This window comes from Antechinus flavipes, chromosome 3 (genome assembly GCF_016432865.1).
Source record: "Antechinus flavipes isolate AdamAnt ecotype Samford, QLD, Australia chromosome 3, AdamAnt_v2, whole genome shotgun sequence".
In the NCBI taxonomy this organism is placed as follows: domain Eukaryota; kingdom Metazoa; phylum Chordata; class Mammalia; order Dasyuromorphia; family Dasyuridae; genus Antechinus; species Antechinus flavipes.
Window position 1 is genome coordinate 522,266,852 of NC_067400.1, and position 17,053 is coordinate 522,283,904.

The following is a 17,053-nucleotide window of genomic DNA, read 5'->3' on the forward strand; positions in this document are numbered from 1 at the left end:
ATATATACAGGAGAATACATACCAGATAACATAGAGTGAAGTCATTCCTCAATGGGAGAGAACCAAGAGAAAATGTTATGGATCTCACTCAAGCAGAAAATTCCAAGAATAATAAACTACTCTAGAAGAGGAAACTGAGGAATAGGAACATGATGGAGACTAAATACTGCTCTCATGTCTTCCCAGAGTGCTAGTCTTAAGCACCCTAAAGTGAAGTTTCCTCTTCCATCTTCTCTCTGAAGCTGAAAGACAACTAACATTTGAAGAAGACTCTAGATTGAAGAGTTCTCAAAAAGGGATTCCACTTGAAAAGCCCCCAGAGGTGGGCTGGTTGAGAAAGTTCCCAGTTCCCAACAACTCCACTCTATTGCTTACTCAGGACAAAGTTTTCATCTCCACCAATAACTAGAGAATGCCATGCCAAATGGACTTTGGGGAAGGGGTTACATTCATTACCATTGGGCTTGAAAAGCGAAATAAAAGATATTGTCAAGGGATAGATCTGAACAGAAAAGAAGGTGAACTGGTTATATAGGGAGAGCAAGGAGCCATAGGCAGAGAGCCCAAGGAGCATACTGGAAGCTATGAAGGATAAAAAATATCAGAAAAATGCTGATGTCCAATGTGTTTGGGGATAGACAGACAGATTAAGAATTGTCCAAGATGAGAAGGTATAGAGGAGTTATGATCTGCATTCTGGGAGGAAACAAGTACCCACACTGATTAGATTATGCATCACTAAATTATCGAAGTGATTGCTTATGGATGTGTTACAATTAAAATAGTTAAGTGGTACAATGGATAAAATACTAAGCCTGCAATCGGGAAGAACTGAATTCAGTTTTTAACTCAGAGACCTTGAGCAAGTCACTTTACTGCTATCTGCCTCAGCTTCCTCAATTGCAAGATGATAATAACAGTGCCTACCTTGTAGGTACGTTCCTCCTTGTGAGGATCAAATGAGATACTTGTAAAGTGTTAATGTCATGCTTGGCACACAGTAGGTGCTGTATAGGTCCTTCCCTTCCCTCTTCATTTTCCTTTCAGATCATAAATTCCATGGAGATTGGTACTGTGTCTTATCCCCCAGATCTTGAGCACAAGATCCTGGATATAGGAGATAGTTAATGATTGATTTGAGGTGATTTGAATTAACCAAATTCTCAGGAACATTTTCTGTCATAAACTGGAGATACTTCTCTTTTCCCTCTCCCTTTCTGAATTCTCTCCCCCTATCTCTCTCTAGCTTCGTCTCTCCCTGGTCTCCAGCCTTCTAGTCAAGTTGATTTGGTTATCATATTATCCTCCTACCCCATTACATTCATTCCTAGCTTTAATCTGGGCAAAAGGGTGGGAAGGGGTCACAAAGGGAATCCAATTCCCTCCCCAGTGCTCAGAGTCTCTGTCAGTGAAAGCAGAACATCCAATCCGATGCATGTTTTTGGTGCTAAAGACACAATAACAAATTTTTCTTCAGTTTTAAGTTTCTGGTCTCAAGGAGCCTTTTCTTGAACACCTCTAGTGAAAGAGAGCTGATCAAATGGTTCGTTGCATTGTTGGACAACCTGAGGGTTATTGAGTACTTGGTAAACTATCCCTGGAGGTGTTCAGGCAGAACTCTCAAGTGTCAGGGAAGCCGTAGAGCGAAAGTCACAATGGAGAAATGCCTTGGTGGATCCTTCCAGCTTTAAGGGTCTGCCAGGCACTGGTGTGGAGACCTATACATTGTAATAACACACAGAGACATTTAGGAAACATATTAAAACATTGAAAATATTTTCCTGATAACAACCCTGTGGAGGATGGAAGGGGAAAGGAGGATGTCATATACAATCATACCCATTTTACAGATAGTAAAACTGAATCTCAATGGTACGTGGACTTGGCTGAAAACACAGTGAGTCAGTGGCAAGAACTCGGGTCTCTTGGTTTCAGATTTAGAACTCTATCTTATCCCCTGCATTGCACTGCCTCTTAAACAGTCCTGGTCTCATTTCTTTCCCCTTTCCTTCTGCCTCTCTCTGGCAAGCTACACAAATTCCTATAATTCTGCACATCTGGTGCCTTCTAAAAACATCACTTGACCATTCAGCATGTCTCAGGGGCAGATAGAGCAAGTTCAGTGCCCAAAATAGCACTGGGCCAGACTTGGGCCAACACCCAGCTTGGGAGGAGCTCTCAGTCTTTCACCTACCAGTCATGATTTGGGTCATTCTCCACCCAGCCTCCCCCACAGAAACCAAGCAACATTACTGTCCCCACCTCTGAGAACCTCAGATTCCTGACCCTCAGAACCAGCACACCCTCCCTCTGACGGCTCAGGGTCCATTCTCCTTTCCAGGACGAGAATTCTGCTCGCAGCCTTCCTGAGTCCTACTTAAGCCTGTCATTGACAAAGTATTTGTGAGGCAGAATAGCAAAGTTGCTGAGAATTTTAAGAGTTTTTTCTTCTCCAGAAACAGAATTTGGAACTGGAAAGGACCTTAGAACAAAGAAGGTCAGAACTGAGAGAGCTTAGAAACCTAGGGATCCTCTAAATCAGGGCTTCTTAAATTTTTTCTATTCTGATCCCTTTTCACCAGAGAAATTTTTATACAACCCCAGGTACATAAAATAGGTACAAACATTTACTGATATTAAATCATAATTTCACAACTCCCATATTCATTTATAAGATCCCAAATGGAGTCACAACCCACAATTTAATCTTTGATCTCAGGTGTTCTTTTTGTGTCAGGAACCACATAAGTAGTCTGGGAAAGCTTATTATTATTATATTATCCTTCTTAGAATTCGTATATAAATTCGTAAAATAAACGGCATAGGATTATAAAGGATAGCAATTATCTTTATGTATATAATACATTTGTAGCATATATGTGAGATATATGTGCATATAGACATGTATGGATGTATATGTGTGTATATATATATATATATATACATGTATAAATAGATATAGACACATCATCACACTTCCCTCCACTGCTACCCATCCAACCCACTATGGGGGTGCACCTTGGACCCCTCAGGAGATGCTGAGGCAGCATATGCATATATATTAAAACAAATTCCCAGACCCCAGGTTAAGAACCTCTGACTAGAATAACCATCTTTTGATTTGCAAATTATTTTGTAAATATCTCATTTATGTCTTCACAACAACTATGTGAAATAGATACTATCATTATCTTCATTTTATAGATAAAGACTCCTACAGGACTTGAGCAAGATGTACTACCTTGCTCTGAGTCACAGAGTAAGTAAGTGTCTGAGGCTATATTTGAACTCAGGTCCTCCTGACACTGGACAGGTCCTTTGCTTAGCCAGATGGCTGCTACAATTATATAATTATATAATGTATGTGATTAGATAATAAGAAATCACAAGCATGTTAGGACCTCTCTAAGCTTATATCCAGGGCCATGTAAGCCTGTCACTGATCTCTGAATGAAGATTAGGCAACTTGGACTCCGATCCCCCATGCTCATTCCCTGCCCAAAGATGCTCACAGAAGTAGCTCAGTCCATGGCGGCAGGTAAGGATCCCCACAGGGCCAACTCTACTTTTAGGCCCCCTGAGCGGTTATTCTGTAACACTGGAGGTCCCACCCAAACCACACCCAGCCCATCTAGCTGTGGCCCTTAAAGAGTCACTAATAGCACAGAATGTCAGAGCTAGAAGGAACTTTAGAAATAATCTGGTCCAACCTCTTCATTTTAGAGATGGGGAAACCAAAATCCAGAAGTGGGGAAGGGCCTAGATGGCCCAGCCAAGGCCATCAAGCCAATTAGTGGCAAGCTGGACCCAAATACTAGAAACAATGAACATCAGAGGAGGATCATCTAGTCTGTCCTCTCCATCCCACTCTTATTTTATGTATAAGAAAGTCAGGACTCAGTAGGAGAGGGGCTCGGCCTCCCTCACTTGTTGAGAGACTGAAAGCACTCACATCTCCTATCACTCACTGAAAAGATCTCTCTCTGCCAGGACTCCTCTGGCTTAAGCGCCCCTTTGGCTTTGTTTCTGGTTTAAATACCAACTCCCCTACATGGGGCCTCAACATTCACGAATATTATCTGTCTTGGCTGACTCTCTTTGGGCCCTTTCCTGAAAACAAAATTTTCCAGGAGACAGTAGAAGGAGACTAGGACAGAGGCGGTGAAGGTGTTGAGAATGGGATTTATTATGTTATTGTATTTATAGAGAGCAAAAAAAGTTCAGGATCCCTTTTCATTCTTAAAAATTGTTGAAGACCAAACTTCCAAAGAACTTTTGTTTATGTGGATTATATCAATAGACTTATCATAGAAGAAATTAAAACATCTTAGTATTATGAAATAGTCTTGACCTGAAGGACTCCCTAAAAGAGTCTTTGGCATTGACCCTGCTTTGACAACCACTGGCTAAGGTGATTGCTTTAGAATTGCCAGGGACTTGAGATGCCATTTTGTCCAACCTTCTTATTTTTAAGTTGAGGAAACTGATATGATATATGAAAGTAATGGAATATTATTGTTCTATAAGAACAACAAACAAAATGTTCTGAAAAGACCTGATGAAACTTGCATGAATTGATACTAAGTGAAGTGAGTATAAAAAAAAAAAAGAACATTGTACACAACAACAAGATTATACGAAGATAAATTCTGATGGATGTGGCTCTTTTCAACAATGAGGTGATTCAGGCAAGTTCCAATAGACCTGTGATGGAGAGAATCATCTGCATCCAGAGAGAGGACTATAGGGACTGAGTGTAGATCACAACATAGTATTTTCATCTTTGTTGTTGTTGTTTGCTTGCTTTTTTTCTTATTTTTTTTTCTTTTTGATCTGATTTTTCTTGTGCAGCATGATAATTGTAGACATATGTATAGAAGAATTGTGCATGTTTAATCTACATTGAATTACTTGCTGTCTAGGGGAGGAGAGAGGGGAAAGGGAGGGAAAAATTTTGGGACACAAGGTTTTGCCAGAGTAAATGTGGAAACTATCTTTATGTGTCTTTTGAAAATTAAAAGCTATTATTAAAAAAAAAAAAAGATGAGGAAACTGAGGTCCAGAGCACTTAAGTGACTCTTCAAGGTTACACAGGTATCTAGTAAACATCAGAGAAGGGATCTGAAAACTTATCATTTTGATTATTCCAACTGATACTCTTTCTATTCAACTACACTGCTTCTCCCAATTGGTTTAAAATGTTCACTTAAAATTTCCTTGCAATTTCAATAGACTTGGGATGCAAAATGCCATTTGCATCCAGAGAGAGAACTACAGAGAGTGAAGGTGGATTGAAACATAGTATTTTCACCTTTTTCTTTTTATTTGCTTGTTTTTTTCTCATTTTTTTTCCTTTTTGATCTGATTTTTTTTTTTTTTTTTGCAACATGATAACTTTGGAAATATATTTAAAAGAATTGCACATATTTTTTTTTTCATTTTAATTTTATTTTATTTAATAATAATTTTGTATTGACAGAATCCATGCCAGGATAATTTTTACACGACATTATCCCTTGCAATCACTTATGTTTCGTTTTTTCCCCTCCCTCCCTCCTCCCCCCCCTCCCCCAGGATGGCAAGCAGTCCTAGATATGTTAAATATGTTGCAGTATATCTAGATACAATACATATTTGCAGAACCGAACAGTTCTCTTGTTGCACAGGGAGAATTGGATTCAGAAGGTAAAAATAACTCGGGAAGAAAATCAAAAATGCAAATAGTTCACATTCATTTCCCAGTATTCCTTCTTTGGGTGTAGCTGTTTCTGTCCATCATTTCTCCAATGAAACTCAGTTAAGTCTCTTTGTCAGAGAAATCCACTTCCATCAGAATACATCCTCACACAATATCGTTGTCGAAGTGTATAATGATCTCCTGGTTCTGCTCATCTCACTTAGCATCAGTCCATGTAGGTCTCTCCAAGCCTCTCTGTATTCATCCTGCTGGTCAGAATTGCACATATTTAACCTACATCAAATTGATAGCCTTTTTTGTGAGATTATGATAAATGCTTTTTTGCTTTTTCTGACTCTGAAAGTCTGATTTTTTTTGTGGTTGATACTGTCCCACACAGTTTGGAGACTCATCCAGGATATTTCCTGTTCATGTAGGGTCTCTCTTGGAGCTCCAGCTCTGATTGACTCCCAAAGAGAGACACTGGGAGAGAGCAAAAACAGAAGTAGTCTAGCAAAGGTGGAGATTAATTCAGTCCAGGAGATAAAGTTTGAAATCAGTCAAGTAGGTTGTATAGCACAGCCCAGATGAGCAAGAACTTGGGGGGGGAGGGGGGGAGAGGGAGAGAGAGACTCTCTTCACAAGAAGACTTTCCTCTGCCAAGTAACTGGTGAGCCAGCTGGCTCTAAACCTATCTGGTATCCTGGGAAGATAGCTCTTTAGGAAGAATTGGGATGAAGTACCAAAATGTACAGGGAAATACTGTTGTTTTGTTTGAGCAGGAGCAGAGAAACTGCCCATCCCCTGAGGGTTGGGTGCAAATTCAAAGGAGCCTTCAATACTAGCCAACTGACTCCTAAGACTTTGGCTCCAGAACTCCCTTCCTCACTTCCATTCCAAGGTGGGGCTTGAAAACAGGAGCTACAATGATTTAGAAAAGCAGTTTGTGTGTGTGTGTGTGTGTGCCTGTGTTTGTCTTCTGTGTTTCTCTCAGTCAGATGAATTACAAAGAAAAAATCTGGCCAAATTTTTTGGGGGGATTTCAAAAGTGCTTGCCTTGTACAAAGGAAGGGCTAGTTCTGAAATAGGGAAAGTTTTTAACTGCCACACCAAAAAGGGAAAAAAAAAACCTGATATTTCTGTGGACCTAGAACTGGCCAATTTGGGTCTGCAGAAATAGTTAAAGTTACAGGACTGTTAGCGATTCTGGGGTTTTTGAGACTTAAGTTTTAAGTTGCTTGGCTCTCTATCAGCTAAGTAAAGTTAGTCTATTGTATTTTGAAGTAGGCCTAATTTATATGATTAAAAGCCTTTTGAGGGCCAGAGCATGAGGCTTATAAAAGAAAAAACAACTGCAAAAGGGAAAAAAATCACCCTCTCTGGGATTTTCCAAGCTTCTCAGGTTTGTGGTGTATATCCTAGCTAGGGGTATCCCTGGCTGGCCTGAATTCTTCTGAGGTTTGCATTGGTGCCCGAACATCTTTGACATGCCTCTTGCCCCCAGCATTTCTGGCTTGTCACTGGGCCACAGACCCAGTGGGTCCACAAATACCTAGGTCCCAATTTCTCTGACCCTCTTCCTCTAGGTCCTAAAGGCTGCCAATTTCTTAAAGTCCTGTAGACGGACTTGAAAGGGCCGTTTTTCTGCCACCTTAAATTTGGGGATTGTGTGTCTTTAAATTGGATTTCTGATTCTGAAATTGTATGAGATAACTACTATTAACTAGTGCATGCTAAAATTGTGAACTTTTTTCTGGTATATGATTTTATGAAATATTGTGTGCATTGACATTGAAGTATTGTTACTAGAAATTTAAATCTGTATTTGATTTAAGTTAAAAATTTTTGGTTCTCTGGTAACTTCCCTAAGAGGTCACATGTTTGTATCTCCTCATTAGATGGAATATATTAAAACTACTATGTTGCTTGCTAAATTGTAAATTGGATAATTTGTAAAAATTATATGAGCTGTTCATTAACATTTTATCAGTCCAGCTGGATACATGGTATAAATTTTGTGCAATTTAGTCCAAAGCTATTTAGAATATTAATCTCAAAGTTTGTCTTGCTTTCTCCCTTTAACAAAGAAATAAAAACAAGAAAATTTGGCATCTAGGAATATGTGTAATTGCAGAACAAATTGTATCTAAAAGGTGTGTAATATGTCTAAAGATAAATAAGAAGGTATTGAGGAGGTGTCTCTCTGGCTTCAAAATATTTAGGTTAGGTTTTAATGAAATGATACCAGTGAGAAAACTGAGTTATGAAGGATAGATAGAAACTTTTTCCTGGGCTCTGATACTTTAAGAGGGGTTAGTGGAATAACATTGGAACAAATTGTACCTAAGTATAGATTGGTAGAAACTATTGATTCTGATAATGAAACATACTTTACTTCTAAAGTTTTATAAAAAATAATGGGGAGGGATTGCAAATTGAGTAGCAATTCCATATACTTGGGCATCTGCCCTCATCTGGGAAAGTGGAAAAAATAAATTAGATTCTTACGAAACAGATAACTAAATTGATGTTAGAGACTAAATTGTTGTGGACCAAATGGTTGCCTATTGTGCTGTTAAAGAATTAGAACTGTTCCCAGAAGTCATCTGGGACTTTCCCCATGAGATACTGCTTGAATTACTTTTATTTGGTAGGGGAGAAAAAGGGAAATATCCTCTTTTGAAATAAAGGATAAATTTTTAAGGAATTATATACTAGCCATGTCCTCATTCCTTTTTAGCCTTTAGGAAGCAAGGATAACTGACTCAGACAACACCTTTGGAGTTTGCAGTTCCAGGAATTCTAGAAGAAGCAGAGTGGGAAGGACCTCACCAGATGTATGACTAAGACTGCAGTTTGGAGGCTGAGAGTACCAGGCCTAAAGGATCTGTAGAGGAACCTCAAGAATGGACTGTTGAAGACCTTTTATAACCTCTAAAATTGATTTGCAGTTAGGAATGTTTTGGTGGGAGGTGGGAAGAATTTTAACAATATTGATGTTGTATCTGTTATTTATATTGTATAGGGACTCCTCAATTGGAGGAAGTTGAATTTAACATTTTTTAGGATGAAGAAATTATTTATGTTAATTCTGATAGGGTTCTTTAATGTGAGATTAGGACAGTATATTCTATATTATATGAGAGTTTTAATTGGTTGTATTGAGTCATTTTAAAGCTGTTCCCATTATTTAGGGAGATTCTGAGAGCAGTGGTCTATATTTTTGTCCCTTTGTATGTGACTAATAACATGTTTTGATATAGATTGGTTATTGAGTATCTTAAAGTAAAATGATTTGTGTAATGTTGAATTTAAAACCCATTTACTTAAATATGAAGATAATCTGTGAACTTTCTAGAATGAATCTCTTACTCTTATCAATGAAAGTAGGTATAGTCATTACTTATTTAGGAAATGTGATCCTTGAGAGGTAAATTGACTTGAAGTTTTGATTAATGAGACTTACTATTTGAGATAAAATCTCTTAGAAGATTTATTTATTATTATTTGGAGTTTTAAATTCAGATATGATTGCTGAGCAATCCATCTCAAGCCAGCAATCCACCATCTGAAAGGAATATGCCACAAGCTACTCAAAGAAATGTGATCCTGAATTGTTACAAGTGGAGGTTAGTATCTGGGCAAGAGTTGGGAGGACAATGACAACCTTGGCCTCCGCTTAAGGTGCCATTCTTTTGACTCAGCAACTGGAAAAGGAAGTCCATCCAGTTAGACAAGGATGGATCCTAGGAGAGGAAGAGAACAAATCAGGCCCAGAGGGATTGAAGACTGAGAACAAGATAGCTGAGGAAATGTATCAAAAATAGTGTGAAATGTCTTCAAAGGATAATACAAGAGGAGAGAATAGATAGCATAAACTGAGTGAAGACACTCCCATGGGAATATAGCTTTAAACTATACCTTAATTGTTACTTGAAACTTCATAATATCAAGTAGAGCTATAGCTTAAAAAGTTGCAGGTGTTCCTCCCCTCCTGTTTCTCACCACCTCTTTATTATCATTTAAGTGCCTCTTTTAAAGGCAATATATTTTTTTTATTTTGGGGATAGATTTCCCTTTGATTAGAATGTAAGCCTGGATTCCTTCAAACAGTCGGAGAAAAGGGGGGGTGGGTAGTCTTCTGTGCTCGAGCTTGTGTTTTGCAGTTTTTATTTTGCATTCCTTTTACTGATAAACATCTTGACAGATGGAAGATGCCCTTTCTTGACAGATTGTAATAAACTTTTTGCTTTCTCTTATTCTGAGAGTCTCTGTTTTTGTGGGCAATACTATCCTATACAATTACTAAAGGATTTTTTTAATTTGTAAAATGAGAACAATAATCTTTTCATTAATTATATGATAGTTGTTGTGAAGTCAATCAATAAACACTTATTAAGTGACTCTCCTGTGCCAGGCACTGTGCTAAGTATGGTGATTTTCAGGTCCAATCACATCACACATACTCCTACTCTGTAAACTCTAGTGGCTCCCTATTACCTCTAGGATCAAATACAAATCCACTGTTTGGCTTTGAAAACCCTTTATTATATAGTCCTTGCCACCTTTCCAGTCTTTTTATTCCTTATTCCCCACCACATATTCTTCCATACAGTAATACTGGTCTCTTGGCTATTCCATGAACAAGATACTCTATCTCTGGCTTAGGAGGACTTTTCTTGGCTGTCCCTCATGCCTGGAACACTCTCCCTCCTCATCTCTTTGTACTGACTTCCCTGGCTTCCTTTAGGTCCCAACTAAAATCCCATCTTCTATATATGGGCAGCCTTCCCCAAGTCCTTCCAAGTGCCTTCCCCCTGTGATTTATTTCCTATTTATGTTGTATATAACCACTTTGTACATATTTATTTGCTTATCGTCTCCTCCATTAGAGTATAAGCTCCTTGAGAGCAGGAGCTGTTTTTTGCCCTTTTGTATCCCCAAGGCTTAGCACAGTGGCCTGGCACATACTAGGCACTATAATAAATTTTTATTGACTGGATTATACAAATTATGTTTTGACTATTGTTTTCTCAAACTTTTCCCCCGTCCCCAAATAGATAGGATTTCTGAAATTCCAAGATCCTGATAGGAGAAGAAAGCATTCATGTGCACCTTCCACGTGTTCCTTGTGCTAACTTTGGTCCACTCTCAGGGTCACTGGAAATCCCCTGGCCGTGGTAGCTGAAGAATTAGACATTTTTAACCCCAATTCAGACTTATGGAACAGTGCACACTTCAGTGGAGCCAAGGGAATTTCTTTTAGTGGCTTGTCTTTCCACATCAGAGTGTGGGGGACTTTCCAGCTGTAGCCAGGGGCCCTGTTATGAATTGCACTTCTGAGAGACAATCTGGTGAGAACCATGGGGCCTCAGACTTTTAAATAGAGCCATGTCCTTCATTAAAATGAATCCCCTATTCCAACACAAAAAAATGACTGGGCACTGAGGTTCAACTTGTGACTCTGGGAAAGCCACTAAACCCTGTCTCAGTTTCCTCATCTATAAATGATCTGGAGAAGGAAATGGGACACCACTTCAGTTTCTTTGACAAGAAAACCCCTAATGGGGTCATGAAGAGTCAGACACATTTGAAATAACTGAACCACAATGCTAGAAAGGTAGATTAGAAGCCAATTATGAAGGACTTTATTTTTTTATTATAGTTTTTTATTTACAAGTTATATGCATGGGTAATTTTTCAGCATTGACAATTGCAAAACCTTTTGTTCCAACTTTTCCTCTCCTTCCCCCCATTCCCTCCCTGAGATGGCTGTTTGACCAATACATGTTAAATATGTTAAAGTATAAGTTAAATACAATATATGTATACATGTCCAAAGAGTTATTTTGCTGCACAAAAAGAATCGGACTTTGAAATAGTGTATACTAATTATACTTGTGAAAGAAATCAAAAATGCAGGTGGACAAAAATAGAAGGATTGGGAATTCAATGTAATGGTTCATAGTCATCTCCCAGAGTTCTTTCACTGGGTGTAGCTGGTTCAATTACGAAGGACTTTAAATGCCAAACAGAAGAGTATGTATTCAACTCTGGAGGTAATAGGGAACTATTGCAGCTTATTATGTAGGAGAGTAACATGGTTAGACCTGAGCTTTAGGAAAATCACTTTGGCAGTTGAATGGAAAATAAACTGAAGCAAGGAAAGCATTTGAGGAAGGAGAGGAAAATTCATTAAGAGGCCAATGAAATTCTTCAGATAAGAGGTGGTGGCCATGTAAGTAAAGAGAAGAGGATACGTGAAAAATATTTTGGACATAGTAACAAGAATTGGCAACTGATTGGATATGTGGGATTGTAAATGACAATATCATGAACCTTGGTGGCTATCTAAACAGAATAAAGCTAATCCCTTTAGCAATAACAGACTTTCATATACTTGAAATATCTAATAATGATAATGCTACCCATAAATTTTCTCTTCTCTTGACTAGAAACCCTCAGTTTGTTCAATTCTTTTTTGTATGGCATGGTCTCTTAAGTTTCTCACAATCATTGTCATTGTCTTCTGAATTGGCTCCAAATTGTCACCAGCCTTCCTAAAATGATTTAATGTTTAGTTGTTTTTTCAGTTGTGTTCAACTCCCCAATTTTTTCAGGAAGCTGAAGTTCACTAACCTATAATTCTCAGATTTAGCTTTCTTCATTTTTTTTAAAAGAATGACAACATTTTTAGATCTAAAGTACTTTTATTCTCCACGTTTTTCAAATATTATTGGCATCAATTCATCAATCACATTGACCAGTTGTTTTGGTACCCTGGAATGAAGTTCATCTTGACCTAAAGACAGTGAAAATAATAGCAATAGCAGTAAATAATAGTAGCTAGCATTTATAAAGTATTTAAAAATAAACACATGCCAGGCATTGTATTAAGCATTTTTACCAATATTATTTCACTTTATCCTCACAAAAATCCTTGGAGGGGCCATTATCTTCTCTTTTATAATTGAAGAAACTAAGGCAGGAAACTGTGACTTGCCCAAGGTTACAGAAATAGTAACTTTGTTAATTCAGGTCTTCCTGACTCAGGGCCAGCACTGTATCTACTTAGCTGCTTCTAGGTGGTGATTTGAGTTCATTGGAGGCAGTAGGTATTTTTTTTTTTTAAGGATTTCTTATTATCTCTGTGTTTATGTCATCACTTATGTTCTAAGCAAGTTTTTATTAACCATTTTCTATTTGATATTTCTTAACCTAAAATTTTTTATAAATGATTATTCATAGCTACATCCTCCAGGGTCACTGTTCCAACTTTCACTCCAACTTAAATTTGTAATTTGGGATTCCCAGTGAGGTAGCTGATTACTTATACTTTCAGGATTCTAGGGGCAGGAGGGTCTGGTTTTCCAGTCTTGCTTTCATAAATTCCCACAAGTGTATTTCCCCCAAATTAGCTCCCAATTCTTTCTGAAAGTATAAAGCCATACTCTAAACTTGGCCATCATCTGAACCCAAAGGTACAAGATGGCAGTGAAGTAGCATCTATCAAAGTCTGTCAGTGTATCATACGGTGATGCTCAGTAGAGTAATATCCAATAAAACCCTGAAATCAAGATCAACAGGAATAGTAAAAACACATCAGCATAATCTTGATCCCATAAGTAGAAGAGACATGAGATGCCTCTTCTCACATATGTCTTGGCCATATGTATCCCTACATATATGCTTCTCCACTTTTAATATCAATGTAATGCCTTTCTCTGGACCATGGACCTGAAGAAATATCAGATGATGTTTTCTGAAAATGAAGCTAGTAGAAACTACCACCCCTAAGTTGGACTTATCTGATATCCAAGTTAAAAATATTGTTCCGCACTTTTAGAAAGAACTGGAGATCAATTGTTCATAGAGAGTACCCTGATGGGGGCTCATTAATTACAATACTGGAAAACACATTGATGGTTGTATATTCATGAAACAGTGTATTTCAGGCTCATGGAGATGATTTGTTGCTACTGTTCTTGTTGTGCTATTTTAGTAAATGACTATTTTTCACCAAAAAAATTCCCAGACTTCATTAACTTTTTAAAATTAAATTTTATTTTTTCAATTACCAAAATTTTTTCCCTCCTTGGTACATCTCAAAATATTCACCCCAGCCCAGCCCCCACCAAAAAAGAAAGAACCCTTTGTAACAAATGAGTTTAGATAAGCAGACTAAATTCTCATATTGGCAATGTCCCCAAAGTGACAACTCATTCTTCATATTAATCCAACACTTTTTGTCAAGAGGTCATTAACACCCTTAATCATCAGTCCTATGAGATCATGATTAATCATTAATCATGTTGATTGGAATTTTAAATGTTTCAGAATTGTTCATTTTTATAATGTTGATATAATAAGAATTCTGGTTTAGCTCATTTCACTCTTCTTCAGCCAATGCATGTCTTCTTAATTTTTTCTAAAACTGTTTTCTTCATTTAAACAAAATAGTTCAAAAATATTTCATTACATTCATATATCATAATTTGTTCAGTCATTCCTCAGTTAATAGATACCCCCTTAGTTTCTAGTTCTTTTCCACCCATAAAAACAGTTGCTATAAATATTTCTTATGGACATTACTTTTTCCTCTTTCTTTACTCTCATAAAATGCAAGTTCAGTATTGCCAGGATGAATAGTATGCATAGTTTAGCAACTTTGGGGTCCTTATTCTAAATAACTTTCCAGAATGACTAGACCAATTCACAACTCCACCAATAGTGAAATACTGTGCCTGTTTCTCACAGCCCCTCCAGCATTTGTAATTTTCCATTTTTGTCAATTTTACCAATCTGAAGGCTGTGAGGCAGAAACTCAAGAGTTGCATTTCTCTAATTATTATTAATTTAGAAGAAATTTTCATATGGCTATAGTTAACTTGGATTTTTTCCATTCATATCTTTTGACAATTTATCAGTTAGGGAATGATTCATTTATATACAGAGATCTTTCTTATTTTATGGTTTAATTTTTTTTAACTTTCAGTTCCAAATTCTGTCCCTCTATCTACTGCTTCCTCCATAAATTGAGAAGGTAAGAAATAGAATACCCATTACACATATAAAATTATGCAAAACATTTCTATTTTAGCCTTGCTGCCTTTTTAAAAAAGAAAATGACTAAAAGTGGATCAAAGCATAGTATTTTCACCTTTCTTTCTTTCTTTTTTTCTTTCTTTCTTTCTTTCTTTCTTTCTTTCTTTCTTTCTTTCTTTCTTTCTTTCTTTCTTTCTTTCTTTCTTTCTTTCTTTCTTTCTTTCTTTCTTTCTCATGGCTTCCCTATCCCATTTTGGTCTGATTTTTTTTACATAACATGACAAGTATGGAAATATGTTTAAAAGAATTGCACCTATAATTTAACCTATATCAGATTGTTTGCTGTCTTGGGAAGGGAAAAGTAAGGGAGGGAGGGAGAAAAATTTAGAACACAAAGTTTTACAAAAATGTATATTGAAAACTATCTTTACACTTATTTGGAAAAGTAAAATACTAATTTAAAAAATCTCTACTTTGGAGTCTTTGACCCATTCTGGATATAGGACTTACCAGGGCAGCACTTCAATGCTAAAATTTGAATTTGACAAAAATTCACTTATGAGAAAAGCCCTGCTTTTTAATGACACCATTTAATGAGGAACGCCTGTGCTCAAACCCCACTGTGTCCTGATATTGTTGAAAAATATCCCTACCCAGAAGTCCTCTCTCCTTGGTAGAGCCAGAATTAACTTGTTCCTACCCCTGAATTCCTGACTCCCAAAGATTCTGGATAAAGAGTTCCTTCTGTCTCTAGAATCCCTTCTTCCTTCTTGATGATTCTAGATAAATGAGTTGTTTTTGTTTTTAAATCCTTAACTTCCTAATTGTACTACATAAATGAAACTGTACAGAACCAGATAGATGAGATCTTTGTGTCCTAGAAACTTCCTGTTCATTAATTCATTGTTGGTGAAGTTGTGAACAGATCCAACCATTCTGGAGAGCAATTTGGAACTATGCCCAAAGGGCTATCAAACTGTGCTTAAAACTAGAGATCACTATTGACCACAAAATAGAAAATTTTGATTATATCAAATTGAAAAGTTTTTGTACAAACAAAACAAATGCAGACAAGGTTAGAAGGAAAACAATAAACTGGGAAAACATTTTTAAAATCAAAGGTTCTAATAAAGGCCTCATTTCCAAAATATATAGAGAATTGACTCTAATTTATAAGAAATCAAACCATTCTCCAATTGATAAATGGTCAAAGGATATGAACAGACAATTCTCAGATGAAGAAATTGAAACTATTTATAGACATATGAAAATATGCTCCAAATCATTATTAATCAGAGAAATGCAAATTAAGGCAACTCTGAGATACCACTACTCACCTGTCAGATTGGCTAGAGTGACAGGGAAAGACAATGCGGAATGTTGGAGGGGATGTGGGAAAACAGGGACACTGATACATTGTTGGTGGAATTGTGAACACATCCAGCCATTCTGGAGAGCAATTTGGAACTATGCTCAAAAAGTTATCAAACTGTGCATACCCTTTGATCCAGCAGTATTTCTACTGGGCTTCTACTCCAAAGAGATACTAAAGAAGGGAAAGGGACCTGCATGTGCCAAAATGTTTGTGGCAGCCCTGTTTGTAGTGGCTAGAAGCTGGAAAATGAATGGATGCCCATCAATTGGAGAATGTCTGGGTAAACTGTGGTATATGAATGTTATGGAATATTATTATTCTGTAAGAAATGACCAGCAGGATGAATACAGAGAGGACTGGCGAGACTTACATGAACTGATGCTAAGTGAAATGAGCAAAACCAGGAGATCATTATATACCTCAACAATGATACTGTCTGAGTATGTATTCTGATGGAAATGGATCTCTTCGACAATGAGAAGAGCTAACTCAGTTTCAATTATTCAATGATGGACAGAAGCAACTACACCCAAAGAAAGAACACTGGGAAATGAATATAAACTGCTTGCATTTTTGTCTTTCTTCCCGGGTTATTTATACTTTCTGAATTCAATTTTCCCTGTGCAACAAGAAAACTGTTCGGTTCTGCACACATATATTGTATCTAGGATATACTGTAACCTATTCAACATGTAAAGGACTGCTTGCCATCTGGGGGAGGGAGTGAAGGGAGGGGAAAAATTGGAACAGAAGTGAATGCAAGGGATAATGCTGTAAAAAATTGCCCTAGCATGGGTTCTATCAATAAAAAATTATTAAAAAATAAAAATAAAATAAAAACTGTGCTTAAGTACCCTTTGACCCAGCAGTGTCTCTGCAGGGTCTGTTTCCCAAAGAAATCATAAAAGAGGGACAGGGACCCATATGTACAAAAATGTTTGTAGTAGCCCTTTTTG

General features: G+C 37.2%; 1 long non-coding RNA gene across 1 annotated transcript in view; it reads right to left on the reverse strand.

Annotated features, from left to right (window-relative positions):
* Positions 1–12,387: 12,387 nt before the first annotated feature.
* Positions 12,388–17,053, reverse strand: part of LOC127555112 (uncharacterized) — a 33,217-nt gene continuing 28,551 nt past the window's right edge. The window contains exon 3 of the long non-coding RNA XR_007952159.1: positions 12,388–12,479. This is a non-coding gene — a long non-coding RNA (uncharacterized LOC127555112). The remainder of the gene's footprint in view (positions 12,480–17,053) is intronic.